Source organism: Trichomycterus rosablanca, chromosome 4 (genome assembly GCF_030014385.1).
Source record: "Trichomycterus rosablanca isolate fTriRos1 chromosome 4, fTriRos1.hap1, whole genome shotgun sequence".
Classification (NCBI taxonomy): domain Eukaryota; kingdom Metazoa; phylum Chordata; class Actinopteri; order Siluriformes; family Trichomycteridae; genus Trichomycterus; species Trichomycterus rosablanca.
Window position 1 is genome coordinate 7,099,992 of NC_085991.1, and position 16,344 is coordinate 7,116,335.

Genomic DNA, 16,344 nt, shown 5'->3' on the forward strand with positions numbered 1-16,344 from the left:
TCATCATCATCATCATAATCATACTTCTCATCATAGTCATAGTAATAATAATAATAATTATTATAATCATAATTCTTATCATAGTGATTATAATAATAATAATAAAACACCATCACCACCAACAACAACATCAACAGTAATAATAATACTAATAATGCAAAAAATTACTTGTGGACAACAAAAGTCAGCAACATTAGTTACTTGTGACAATTATTTATATATACTGTATATATATATATATATACAGTGTATCACAAAAGTGAGTACACCCCTCACATTTCTGCAAATATTTTATTATATCTTTTCATGGGACAACACTATAGAAATAAAACTTGGATATAACTTAGAGTAGTCAGTGTACAACTTGTATAGCAGTGTAGATTTACTGTCTTCTGAAAATAACTCAACACACAGCCATTAATGTCTAAATGGCTGGCAACATAAGTGAGTACACCCCACAGTGAACATGTCTAAATTGTGCCCAAAGTGTCAATATTTTGTGTGACCACCATTATTATCCAGCACTGCCTTAACCCTCCTGGGCATGGAATTCACCAGAGCTGCACAGGTTGCTACTGGAATCCTCTTCCACTCTTCCATGATGACATCACGGAGCTGGTGGATGTTAGACACCTTGAACTCCTCCACCTTCCACTTGAGGGTGTGCCACAGGTGCTCAATTGGGTTTAGTCCATCACCTTTACCTTCAGCTTCCTCAGCAAGGCAGTTGTCATCTTGGAGGTTGTGTTTGGGGTCGTTATCCTGTTGGAAAACTGCCATGAGGCCCAGTTTTCGAAGGGAGGGGATCATGCTCTGTTTCAGAATGTCACAGTACATGTTGGAATTCATGTTTCCCTCAATGAACTGCAGCTCCCCCATGTCAGCAACACTCATGCAGCCCAAGACCATGATGCTACCACCAACATGCTTGACTGTAGGCAAGATACATTTGTCTTAGTACTTCTCACCAGGGCGCCGCCACACATGCTGGACACCATCTGAGCCAAACAAGTTTATCTTGGTCTCGTCAGACCACAGGGCATTCCAGTAATCCATGTTCTTGGACTGCTTGTCTTCAGCAAACTGTTTGCGGGCTTTCTTGTGCGTCAGCTTCCCTCTGGGATGACGACCATGCAGACCGAGTTGATGCAGTGTGCGGCGTATGGTCTGAGCACTGACAGGCTGACCTCCCACGTCTTCAACCTCTGAAGCAATGCTGGCAGCACTCATGTGTCTATTTTTTAAAGCCAACCTCTGGATATGACGCCGAACACGTGGACTCAACTTCTTTGGTCGACCCTGGCGAAGCCTGTTCCGAGTGGAACCTGTCCTGGAAAACCGCTGTATGACCTTGGCCACCATGCTGTAGCTCAGTTTCAGGGTGTTAGCAATCTTCTTATAGCCCTCACATCCTCAGAGAGTTCTTTGCCATGAGGTGCCATGTTGAATATCCAGTGGCCAGTATGAGAGAATTGTACCCAAAACACCAAATTTAACAGCCCTGCTCCCCATTTACACCTGGGACCTTGACACATGACACCAGGGAGGGACAACGACACATTTGGGCACAATTTGGACATGTTCACTGTGGGGTGTACTCACTTATGTTGCCAGCTATTTAGACATTAATGGCTGTGTGTTGAGTTATTATCAGAAGACAGTAAATCTACACTGCTATACAAGCTGTACACTGACTACTCTAAGTTATATCCAAGTTTCATGTCTATAGTGTTGTCCCATGAAAAGATATAATGAAATATTTGCAGAAATGTGAGGGGTGTACTCACTTTTGTGATACACTGTATATATATATATATGTATATATATTAGGGCTGTCAAACGATTAAAATTTTTAATCGCGATTAATCTCAGAATTTCATATAGTTAATCGCGATTATTCGCATTAAAAAAAATCTGTGTAAATGTTATAGAAAACAAGGATTTTTAAGTGAAATGTTACAATTAAAATGGTGAACACATTTTATGCTAAATGTACTGATGTTAAAAACTGCTGGGACAAGAGAAAACTGTAAGGGAGTTTATTCACTCACATATTAGGCAGTAAATGTCAGATTGTAGGTTAGAATTTCTCCATCAGCAAACACTGTAGATCAGCGGTGCTTTAGATGGGATAAGGCGTAGTTATTGTAACAGACTTTTCTGTGGTTGTATCGTGACAATGGTTTGATGGACGTTTCTACACGAAGTGAGTGTGTTTTGACCCTTTGGGGCTTCCATAGTTCATGAACTAACGTGCTTGACTCAGCTTTCCGGTATTCGGTACAGAAGAAGAAGTTAATTAAGTGTAATAAAGTGTTCTGCTCCCGACAACTTGTGAATATAGCGTGTATTTATTTCTTTATTAAGCAAGTACATCACTACGACGATCGGTTACATTATGTTAACAAACCGCAAATGAAAAACGGTGGCAAGTCCGACATTAAAATGTTTGTTCTACCAGTCAAGTGTCAACATGAACTAGAATCTGCGTTAACGGCACTATTTTTTTTAATCGCGTTAAATTGAGGTCGCGTTAATGCGTTATTATCGCGTTAACTTCGACAGCCCTAATATATATATATATATACTGTATATATATATATATATATATATATATATATATATATATATATATATATATATATATATATATATACATATACATATATATATACATACATATATATATATATATATCCGGTCGCCTTGGAGGCTGGCTAAATGTTCCAGCCAGCTTCCGGCATAGTGATAAAGCATCGCTCTGTACTCCCTCCTTTGAATATGAATCTCACTTAAAATGGTGGATTACCCTACATAGTCCACTTCACAGTAACAGATAATGTGAATGGAACGCTCCTACAGAATTGGCGCTAATGATTAAAAAAAAAAAAGCTTTCTGAACCAATCAGACCTTCTGATCGTAATTTTTTAGTAAGAAATGCTGTTATTTGCATTTATTCAGTTTGCATCACACAGATGATGTGTCAATGAAATGCTTGATTGGCTTTCTAACGAGTTTTACTTCACAACCGGGAAAAGTTTGGAGGTTTTTAATTATAAGCACATTTACAAAATAACGGATTATATTCCTAATGGGACACACGGTTATAAATGTAATAGCATCTGGAAGAACAGAAGCCAAGGTAAGCAGTGGTTATGATTTTTTTTTTGCTGTGTTTTGGATTTTTTGCTTTTAACTGGTACCTAGGGACGTAAAGGCACTAAGTAAAACGGCAAAATACAGTCGCTAATCTGTTGTTGTTTTTTATCTGAACTTACATATTATTTGTTTATTTCTTTGTGTATATTATATTGACTCATGAATTGACTCAGACTCTAGCCTAATGACTCGTGACTCGACTCGGACTCGTATTTTGTGACTTGTGAACTCTGGTCATAAAACAACATAAAAATACTGCATGTGAAATGCTTTTGCAATAATTATGCTTGTACTCTCAATAAAAAAAAACATATTAAAAAGCTATGCAGTCAAAAAGACACTTTTGTATTATTTTATTATTATTATTATTTATTATTATTTTTTATGTTCCTAGATTATTCTTGTTTCTGTTGCGCCTCCTGGTGGTCAGGCTGTGCATTGAGTATGTTTTAGATACCTGGCTGATGAGGAGCAGACCTGGATGTCTCCAGGTTGTTTGCTAGTTCGTGAGGCTTCTCACCCGGGAGGACTTAGGGATGAGAATTCCTGCCGGCTACGGCTGGTAGCCGCTTCCGCCCGCTCTGGGAAATCAGTTGAACCGGAGCCATCCTTTGAATCCCCGAGCGCTGATAAATCATCCTTAACTAGCCCCCTCACACGCCACATGTGGCAAGTGTGTGTGTGTGTGTGTGTGTGTGTAGTTGTGGGTGTCTGGAGGCCTTAATTACTTTGGCTGGCTTTATGTATGTGCTGTAGTGTGCAATCTGTCTGCCCATGTATGGTGTGTATTCCAAGTGTGTGTGTGTAAGATTGTGTGCACAGCTGGATCCATCTTTTACTCAGCTCACTGGGACAATATTCCCCTCCTGCGCAGAAGTAATTCACAGAAACTGGGAAGGAGAGACACACAAGAGCGCCCGTGACCGAAAGCTTTATGGAAAAGACTACTCCAGATGCTCTCTCTCTCTCTCTCGTTCTCTCTTTTTACTCACATAAGGGATAAATAACACGTGTTACATCGGTGAGGACATTTTTAGTAGCTTTCGTAATCCTGTCATTATCCGTACAGGTCATGCTGAGGTGTATTTATGCTGTATGACCAAAAGTATTTTGACATCTGACCATGATATTATTATGGACGTAGCATTCCTTGACTGTGGGTATTCATTTGGACTCTCGGCCTTGTGGCTATGGCAGCCTCCACTCATCCGGGAAGTCTTTCCATGCTATTTTGTATTGTGTCTGTGAGAATTTGTGTCCGTTCATTTGATTCAAGCACTGATGTTGGACTAGAAATCCTGGCAAACAATCAAAACAACCCAAGGGGTTCCGTTTCGCCAAACTTGTCAAACCATATTATGCTTGAATAGGAAAGAGTCTTTCCCAAATACACTGTGGGGTGCAATGAGTGTGGTTGAAACACCAGAACTTACGAATGATGAGGGGTGTCTACATACTTTTTTTGTACTAATGCAGTATAACATACACTGATCAGCCATAACATTAAAACCACCTCCTTTCTACACTCACTGTCCATTTTATCAGCTCCACTTACCATATAGAAGCACTTTGTAGTTCTACAATTACTGACTGTAGTCCATCTGTTTCTCTACCCCCACAGGACCACACAGAGCAGGTATTATTTAGGTGGTGGATCATTCTCAGCACTGCAGTGACACTGACATGGTGGTGGTGTGTTAGTGTGTGTTGTGCTGGTATGAGTGGATCAGACACAGCAGCGCTGATGAAGTTTTTAAATACCATGTCCACTCACTGTCCACTCCTACCTAGTTGGTCCACCTTGTAGATGTAAAGTCAGAGCTGATCACTCATCTATTGCTGCTGTTTGAGTTGGTCATCTTCTAGACCTTCATCAGTGGTCACAGAACGCTGCCCACGGGGTGCTATTGGCTGGATATTTTTGTTTGGTGGACTATTCTCAGTCCAGCAGTGACAGTGAGGTGTTTAATTAAAAACTCCAGCAACATGGCTGTGTCTGATCCACTCACACCAGCACAACACACACTAACACACCACCACCATGTCAGTGTCACTGCAGTGCTGAGAATCATCCACCACCTAAATAATACCTGCTCTGTGGTGGTCCTTGGAGAGTCCTGACCATTGAAGAACAGCATGAAAGAGGGCTAACAAAGCATGCAGAGAAACAGATGGACTACAGTCAGTAATTGTCGAACTACAAAGTGCTTCTATATGGTAAGTGGAGCTGATAAAATGGACAGTGAGTGTAGAAACAAGGAGGTGGTTTTAATGTTATGGCTGATTTATATATTATATTTCTGACACTTGTGGTTCATCCAACATTGACCCATAGATGTGGGTGTGTTTATGTCGGGTAAACCAGGGTCATCAGGTACGCGCACGCAGGCGACACAGACTTTTTTCCCTGATCACCTATTAAATGCGTTATCTGATATACAATCTAGCGCACTTTGTAGGGAACTTAAATCAGTTGTATAATATACGGTCTAGTGCACTCTGTAGGGAACATAAATCCGTTATCTGATATACAATCTAGTGCACTATGTAGGGAACATAATTAATTATGTAATACACTATCTAGTGCACTATGTAAGGAACACAAATCATCATCTAGTTATACTTTCTAGTGCACTATGTAGTGAACATGAATGCGTTATCTAATACACTATCTAGTGCACTATGTAGGGAACATAAATCCGTGATCTGATATACAATCTAGTGCACTGTGTAGGGAACATAATTAATTATGTAATACACTAGCTAGTGCACTATGTAAGGAACACAAATCATCATCTAGTTATACTTTCTAGTGCACTATGTAGTAAACATGAATGCGTTATCTAATACACTATCTAGTGCACTATGTAGGGAACATAAATCCGTGATCTGATATACAATCTAGTGCACTGTGTAGGGAACATAATTAATTATGTAATACACTATCTAGTGCACTACGTAGGGAACATAAATCCGTGATCTGATATACAATCTAGTGCACTGTGTAGGGAACATAAACCAATTGTCTAATTCACTATCTAGTGCACTACGTAGGGAACATAAATTTGTTAACTAATACGCTACCTAAAGAATTATGTAAGAAACATAAGTCTATTATCTAGTACACTATCTAGTGCACTAAGTATGGAACATAAATTCTTTTCTAATATACAGTACAATCTAGTGCACTATATATCTAGATAATCACTAGATAATCTATTATCTTTCACATTAATGTGTTTGTGATGCAAACAGTTAGCTTAGTAGCTCAGGGGGTACCTCCCTGAAATGAGTTTTTGCAACTTGGGATGTCCGCTGTACAATGGAAACTGGTGCAGAATATCCATGTGAACCCACCTTGTGCAGGTAAAAATATGGGCTAGTACTGCAAACGTGTCGGAGGGGGCGTGTCACAATCGCGACTCTTCTTGGTCAGGAGTGGAGGTTTGCAGTTGTAAGACGAATCACGATCCGGTGGTTGGATACGACTAAATTGGGAGAACATTGGGGGAATGATGCATAAAAATCTGATCATGTGAAGCTCTTGACCTTTGTGAATGGGTGCATCCCATTTACCTTAAAATACTTTGTACGATGGAATTCCTTAATGGTAGTCCGGGCCAGTCTGACGCTCACTGCTCTCCTGCATACTAACCAACTGTCTCTTTTTCCCTGGCACTGTTTCACTACCCATGCCACACTGATAGACCACCCTGCGCTGGCTCTTTAAGATGCCCAGTGTTTTGTCTCTCATTAGCCTAGAAGACCACACTGCTGTTGAACACTCCTGGCTATGCGGGCTAGGTCTACCACAGTACAGTAGCTTTTTAATTCACTTATTGAGCTTTAATTATTTAGTATATACTTGTCAATCACAGTAGAAGCCTGTAGTTAAGATACTTTGATACTGATGTGGTTAGCAGTTTTCTGAGAAGCTGGTTATTGTGCTACAATGTGCAATTTAGCATTTCTGTTATAGCTAACTAAGTTCAATAGTGTGTTCTGGTTTGGCTTTGTGAATGCAATTTAACTTCCCAAAATGAAGTAAAATGTTATGTATATTTGTATAAAAGATTGTTTACAAGCCATCTGTTTTTCCAGTCATTCAAGTGTGGGTGCTAGCAAGTTAGCTAGCACAACTACCGTAAACTGCAAGTATGGACACCTTTACACATTTAGTCGTTCAGGTACACCTATGAGCAATTAGTAGCCAATCCTCTCTATGGCTGCGTCCGAAATCGCATACTTACAGAGTACGTACTAGATTCGAGGAAGTACGCACTGCTCGGCCGGTAAAGAAGTACGCGCTTTCAGTACAGAAGTGTGCAGCATGCACGCAACACCCCTACGTACTACGTCCGCCATCTTACCAACGTCAAGTGATGACGTGAGGACGTGATAGACGTAATATCGCCATAGTTACAGACCGCGTGCCCATTACAAGCCCCACTCGGCAAAATTTTGGATAATGAACGTTATTTAGGGCTGTACGCAATAATAACATTTTTATTTTGTTTAACTTACTTACACTTGTAAACAAAGGACTCTCCGTTTTCCACCATCTTTCTTGTTTCTTCTTCCGCTTCGAACGCCTACTCAGCTCCAGCTGAATTATGGGATACATTAGCGGACCGAAAGTATGCATCGTTTGCATACTCAAACATGGCTGCCCAAGAAGTAGGTCATCCGGGTACTTCTCGCGCACCTCTTTATGTATACTATGTATTCGGACATACTAACCGCTCTCGCGTACTGCTTTCGCGTACTATTGAGTATGGAAGTATGCTATTTCGGACACAGCTTCTGTCTTGGGAGAAAACACACCAAACTACATGCTAAGCCACCATGTCGTCTACAAATAATTATCTTACAGTATTACATTTTTGGTTTGCAAATTTTAGTAATTAAAAAGAATATGACAGAGCAGTTTTATATTAGTGTTTTAGTATCAGCACTAAATGAATAGCCACTGACCAACACTTATATTTATATAAGCAACGCTTATATGTGATTTGCCTCTAAAAAGCCTTGCTTACTAAACCCCTTATCAAAAAGTTATAGTATATATTGTATATATATATAGTTACAGTATATTGGCGTCCACTGTGTACTGTGAGAACTATTGAATAGTAGTGAATGACCAAATTGGTTCAACCCTCCATACATAAATGTGAAATGTCAAACATGTACAGTAGTGTCAAACATGTACAGTAGTGTCAAAAAATGTTTAACGTAAAATGTTAAACGTAACATATAAAGTGTCTAAACTGAATTGCTCTGCGTCTTAATGTATTCCTCCCACAAGTCCAAAGACATGCAGTCAGGTCCCCCTACGAATTCTGAGCATGTGATTTAATGAAAAGTATAATCTGACCTGGTAATCTTTACATAAGAATTGACAGGTCAGTTTCACATGTCCTTAAATTCTAAAGTTTATAATTTTTTTCCCCCAAAAATTCAACTTTTCACTGAAATTTTATTTAATTATTGGTTTTGTAATGAAAAACACTGACGTATGTCCGCTTTCCAAATGACATGTCTGTTTAGTTCTGGCTACGCAACTAGAAATCTCATCTCACCTGTTTTACTAGTTACTATCAATTTTGTACATATTGTTTTTTAATATTTAGTGTTGTTATTTATAGTGTTTAAGTTGTTTTTATTCACTTAGCAACGTTAGCCAGTCATGCTAGCTAGCTAGGCAAGCCGGCTACAGGGAAAATGACAAAAGGCACAGTGAAGTTTATGAGGATTTTAATTTTAATAAGCATATCTCTAAAGCTAAGTCGCAAATATTGTTTATTATCAATGACTATGTCTTGTTTTAAGATTTGCCACCTTAATGGTACCTTATTTGGTACCTAATTGCAACACTAACAACACTAGTAACATTATACATGTAAATAAAGCCAAGAAAAGCTCAAATGAGTAAAAATTAGTCATGTCAGTGTTTGTAAATAACGTGCTTGTAGTAGCTAATGAAACAATGGTGAATCTGGGGAACCTTTTAAGCTACTTGTCCTCCTAATTAAAATTCAATTTAAAGTCCTTCCATAACAATGATTTCAGAACATAAGTGCTCGCTTTTGCTGAACGGTAAACATCGCTAACTTTCATTTTTGGCATCTCCTCCAAGCATAGTGTATAAAAAGAGCCATGACTGAAGCTAATCTGTTAGCACTGGTGCTACACTGAGTGAGCTGTCACTCTCTGTATAAAATTAAACAATTACATGACTAAACACTTAATAAAAACAATAAAAACTATAAAATGCACTGAAATAACATTAAATATTAATAATATTATGTACAAAATTGACAGAAAGTACTGAAACATGTAGATGTGTAGCAGTTGTTAACCGGAAGTAAACAAGGTTCATAGCAAGAGGTTCATAGCATATAATAACAGTTGTATATTATGTTATAAGCACTTCTAAGCTCTTTGCTCTTTAATCTCAATAGAATTAAGTCTTTTTAAATACCTAAAAATATCTAACATCCCTTTTTCTTTTTTTTTTTCAATTTTCCCCCCTAATCTAGTCGTGTCCAATTACCCTGATTGCGTCCTCAATACTGATTCGATCCTTCGCTGACTGAGGACGCCTCTCAACTGACATGCGCCCCCTCCGGCACGTACAGTCAGTACAGACTGCATTTTTTTTTCACCTGCACGAGTCGAGTTCATACACTTCACGGGCACTGTGTACGGAGGGCCACACCCCCATCAGCATTATTCCCCAGCCCTGTGCAGGCGCCATCAGTCAGCCAGCAGGGGCCGCAGTCGCACCAGTTATGAGGACCTATGATCCGACAGCCAATCGTTGTTCATGCTGCCGCCCAGCCCAGTCAGAAAGGCAGAGCTGAGATTCGATACGATGTATTCGAAACCCCAACTCTGGTGCGCTAGCGTACTTTACCGCTGCGCCACCTGAGCGGCTGATATCTAACATTTCTTAAATTCCAGTCTACATAAATGTTCTTGAATTGCTACCGACAAGAATTATTTAATGATTATAAATGTGATAAAGTGATAAAATGTGATAGGGAACATAAATTCATATCTAAAATACTATCTAGTGCACTATGTAGGGAACATAAATCCGTTAACTAATACGCTACCTAAAGCATTATGTAAGAAACATAAGTCTATTATCTAGTACACTATCTAGTGCACTAAGTATGGAACATAAATTCTTTTTTAATATACAATCTACTGCACTATGTAGGGAAAATAAATTTATTATCTTTCACACTATCTAGTGCACTATGTAGTACACATTAATGTGTTTGTGACGCGAACAGTTAGCTTAGTAGCTCAGGGGGTACCTCCCTGAAATGAGTTTTTGCAACTTGGGATGTCTGCTGTACAATGGAAACTACATAAATGTTCTTGAATTGCTATCGACAAGAATTATTTAATGATTATAAATGTGATAAAGTGCTACCCAAGTTGCACACAGTCTTTTTTCCCGATCGCGTATTAAATCCATTATCTGATATACAATCTAGCGCACTGTGTAGGGAACATAAATCAATTGTCTAATATACTGTCTAGTGCACTATGTAGGGAACATAATTAATTATGTAATACACTATCTAGTGCACTACGTAGGGAACATAATTAATTATGTAATACACTATCTAGTGCACTATGTAGGGATCATAATTAATTATGTAATACACTATCTAGTGCACTATGTAAGGAACACAAATCATCATCTAGTTATACTTTCTAGTGCACTATGTAGTGAACATGAATGCGTTATCTAATACACTATCTAGTGCACTATGTAGGGAACATAAATCCATGATCTGATATACAATCTAGTGCACTATGTAGGGAACATAATTAATTATGTAATACCCTATCTAGTGCACTATGTAAGGAACACAAATCATCATCTAGTTATACGTTCTAGTGCACTATGTAGTGAACATGAATGCCTTATCTAATACACTATCTAGTGCACTATGTAGAGAACATAAATCCGTGATCTGATATACAATCTAGTGCACTGTGTAGGGAACATAAACCAATTGTCTAATTCACTATCTAGTGCACTACGTAGGGAACATAAATTCATATCTAAAATACTATCTAGTGCACTATGTAGGAAACATAAATCCGTTATCTGATATACAATTTAGTGCACTTTGTAGGGAACCTAAATTCGTTAACTAATACGCTACCTAAAGCATTATGTAAGAAACATAAGTCTATTATCTAGTACACTATCTAGTGCACTACGTAAGGAACATAAATTCATATCTAAAATACTATCTAGTGCACTATGTAGGGAACATAAATCCGTTATCTGATATACAATTTAGTGCACTTTGTAGGGAACCTAAATTCGTTAACTAATACGCTACCTAAAGCATTATATAAGAAACATAAGTCTATTATCTAGTACACTATCTAGTGCACTATGTAAGGAACATAAATTCATATCTAAAATACTATCTAGTGCACTACGTAGGGAACATAAATCCGTTATCTGATATACAATTTAGTGCACTTTGTAGGGAACCTAAATCCGTTAACTAATACGCTACCTAAAGCATTATGTAAGAAACATAAGTCTATTATCTAGTACACTATCTAGTGCACTAAGTAAGGAACATAAATTCTTTTCTAATATACAATCTAGTGCACTATGTAGGGAACATTAATCTATTATCTTTCACACCCTCTAGTGCACTATGTAGTACACATTAATGTGTTTGTGACGTGAACAGTTAGCTTAGTAGCTCAGTTAGCAGCTCATAAAAGTTCTGTTATCACCCATATCCTTTGTTGTGTGCGAGAGGTGTTTTAGCTTCTTGTGTGTGTGTGTGTGTGTGTGTGTGTGTGTGTGTGTGTGTGTGTGGGTACCTCCCTGAAATGAGTTTTTGCAACTTGGGATGTCTGATTTGAGCACATGGTACCCCCAAAGTGGTGAAACTCAGAAACAGGTGATCCATCATGGAATCCAGAAGTTCTTGGCTACTACTGATAAATGATTGCCATCTGCTGGAAAACTTCTGCAACATCATTCAGTACTTGATAGATCCTACCAAGGATTTAAATCCTCAAGTTCAATTACTTTGTAGCATGTAATCTTATGGGACTAGTAAAAGTCTTAGCTGTTTTTGGACCTTTGGACCTGTTGTCATATCTGATTTCACATTAAGCTGAAGCTTATATGTTCCCCAAAAGCTACAGGTCATCCTATCATAGTGTGATTGACCAGCAGGAACACTGTAGTTTCCATTGATGGAAGGTCTCGGTGAAGTGACATCACTCTTCCCAATCAGCTCCTCCTTTTCCACTGATCAGAGCATGACTAAACCTTAACTAGTGTGGACTAGACCTGACATGCATAAAGAAGCCTCATCCAAAGCTTTTATACCTAAAAAAAAAAAGGGGCGCAAACATAGAACTGGCTAATCACTGTCCAATAATTGGTTGACCTCCTTGGAAGATTGAGCTGCAATGCCATAATCCCATGCAAAAACAGCAAGGCACACCCCTTTATCTCCCCACCCTTGGCATAGACCCTTAAAGGACCCGTAACATCCAACACACGGCCCCATACCACCCACCCTCCCACCTCTGTCCCCTTCGCCTCCTCCTTTCCCCTCTCTTCTCCTTTCTCCTGGTTGCCTGGGTGATGCCTAACAAAGCCATCATTTTACCAATTTCCACAGAAACAGGTGCTGGCACAATGGCCGCTTCCTTCGGCGCTGAAAGGGGAAGGTTAGAGAGGTTCATGGGAACCCGTGAGGACAATCTCGAGCCTGTCCAAGTGTCGTCCTTGGTCCATGACATAAAAGAAGGCTAATTTGTTGTCGCTGTTTTCCCAGGAGGGGGGGAGGAGGAGGGAGGTGAAGAGGGAAACAAGGTTTCCAAAAAAAAAAACCCCTCTGATATCAACCTCGGTGGTTCCTGAGTGGATGCTCCCGACAAGGAGTGCGTGTGGAAAGTGACTTGGGTCTGCGTGGGTGGCGTCTGTGTACGCGCTCAGTTGTGGGTCCGAATGGGATCAAAGCCGAGGCTACGCGTCTGTGTTGACATGTTTCGGCTCAGCTGCCTCCGAATGTGTACCCACACGCCTCTGTGTTTGCGTGCGTGCATGCGGCCGGGATGAATATTCCATCCTGGAGTTTACAGTCGACCCCCACCAAGTGCCCCCTTCTCCAAAACAAAATGAGACTGGTGCGCTGGCAGAGCTACAAAGCGAATGTGGGCATTCGGGAGGAGGCTTTCCGCTTTCCACAGACGTGCATGTGTTGTGGGGCGAAAACCGCCGGTTCTGAACTGTACGACATTAAGAGCTCTGCCTTAAATCTGCCTTCTAATCCCTAAACTATTTAAAACATAGTAAAGAAAGATTTTTTAAATTGATCTGTAAGTGTGCATTGTGTCACATAAAAAAGTGATAAGCTTACTTGGTACTTTACCAATTTATAATAAATTGCACATCTCTTTGTAAGGTCTATCAGTATGTTTTTTTCACGGCTGTAAAATATTGTGGTCTGATAAGACCAAAGACTCGTACATTTACTTTCCGATTACCAAGCTACTACCTTATCCGCTGAGCTATGTGTCTAAATTAAATTAAAATTAAATAAAATGTAATAATATTTGTTTCATCTAGCTGATCATCTTCGCTTAAATCTTGTGTAAGTCAAAACGCATTGATTTTAACAAACTGACAACCGCCTTCCCTTATTTTAATAAAAAACAGCCTAGTTTACTGTTTACTCTCTAGCTAACAGCTCATTTCTTAAGCAAAATGCACCCAAAAACCCTCCTTACAAATAATCGCACATCACACAAGCTGCCTGTACAATACACTGCATACATTGTTTCATTCGTTTGTATTATACTCTTAAATAAACCAAACAGGCGGGTAAACCAATTGCCATTGCTTTGTATTTACTACATTTATTCATTACACATAAACTGTGCGATTCCACTATATACTATAAACTTGTGTGACACTTAAACATGTCCATGTAGAATAGAATAGCTATTAACAATTCTAGTGTAACACCGGTGTCCCCACAGTGGGTGGAACTTGTCATAAAGCTAGCAATAGGCCACTCATGTGGCGCAGCGGTAAAAACACACGCTGGGATCTCGAATACATCGTATCAAGTCTCAGCTCTGCCTGCCGGCTTGGCTGAGCGGCCACATGAACAACGATTGGCCTGTTGTTCAGATAGGGGTAGGATATCAAAAGCCGGATAGGGAATCTCTCATAACTAATGCAATTATAACCTCTGCTGGCTGATTGGTGGCGCCTGCACGGAGATGGGAAAGGAGTGCGGTAGAGGGTGTGGCTCTCCGTACACAGCGCTGTACTGCACTGCACTGCACTCGTCAAGTGTAGGTGATAAGATGTTCGATTGCTGTGCAAGTGTCGGAGGGGGCGTGGAGCAGCCTCGTCCTCCCCAATCAGGAGCAGGGACCAGCATTAGTGAGAGGATGATTGATGGGTAGAAATTGGATGCGCTAAAGTGGGAGAAAAAAAAGGGGGGGGGGGGATTCCCGTCTGGGCTTGGTGCCTACAAGAACAACGATTGGCTGTTGTTTATATAAAGTGGGAGCTGGATAGGGACTCCTCATAACTGAGGCAATTATGAGCGCTGCTGGCTAATCAATGGTGCCTGCACAGAGCTGAGGGATAATACTTTGATCAGGGTGTGGCTTTCCGTACACAAAGCTGATCCGCATATGAACTCGCCTCGTGCAGGTAAAAAGATGCTGTCGTAGGGGGCGTGTGTCAGTCTCACTCTCCTCAATCAGGGCGGGGATCAGCATCAGTAGAGAGGAAGCGTAATGCAATTGGGGAGTATTGGTATAGTTAGCATGAAATGAATTATTTTGAATAAATGCAAGTGTTAATAAAATATTTAAAATATGTTTGTTGATCCAATTAGTTATTGTAGCCCCAAAGAATGGGGGGGGGGGGGGGGGGGGGGGGTTTGTTTCCCCTAATGGGGTGCTGCAGTTTCCCCTTTGACTTAGCCTGAACATCTCACACAGAGCAGCACAGGGGCCACCAACCACATGCATGCAACTCCAACATTCCACAAAAGGGCTGAATAAGATATCCTTACAAGAGACTCAGGGGCCGAAAGACACGCAACCACACATAGAGAGAGAGAGAGAGAGAGAGAGAGAGAGAGGGTGAGAGAGCAGGCATCGCTGAGCTCGTAAACCGCTCTGTAAACATTCCATTGAGGGATGGAGGAATACAGGCCCATTAGAGTGTTATTCACATTCACACAGGCACGCCTGCACACACACACACACACACACACACACACACACACACACACCACAAAGAAATGATACAGAGCACTGCAAAAACACAAAAGCCAGCCAAAACTTCATGTCAGCACCGACATGTTCCATGCAGAGAACCACCAAGAATTCAAATATCTGGTATAACTGTCACTCTACAACCTGTAATGTTCATTCATCATTTACTTTCACAAACCACTTCAACCTGATCAAGGTTGCGATAGGTCCGGTGCCAGTGCCGATAGGTCCAGAGGGTCATGTAGAGCAGTCAATCCACCTTATGCATGCTTTTTGAAGTAGGAGAAAACCTCAGGAACCATGTAGCTGTACTGCTGCACAACATCGTACATTACGTCCAACTATTACTGGTTTGGGTCAGCACCGTGGTACAGCTGGTAGAGTGGGTGGCTCAAAGCAACGTGGTTCCAGAGGACATGCACAGGATGGATTGTTTGATCTAAGTGACTTTTATGTGTTTGCATTACCCTAGGATGAATTGGCGCCCTCTATAGTATGTTTTCCAGCCTTGCACACAGCATTGCACAGGACCCGGCAGGACCCAGTGACCTGGCAGGATAAACTGCTGAACAGGATCAGAAAGGACATGTCTTACTTTAACTATTCTAAAAGTTTCAATATTTAAAATAATATTATTTGCACTATATGACCAAATGTTTGTGGACACCCCCCCGCCTTGTAACGATCGAGTTCAAGAGTTTCAGCCACACCTACTACACTCAAAACGAGGTCTCCAGAGGCTTTACATTTCTTGCAGTGGTCTTACATCTTCTGGCTCATTAAACACTTCTGGGATGAATTAGAAAGCCAGTTTCAAGCCTGACCTTACAATTGCTTATTTAATCAAATGGGCATACTATCCAAGAGACACA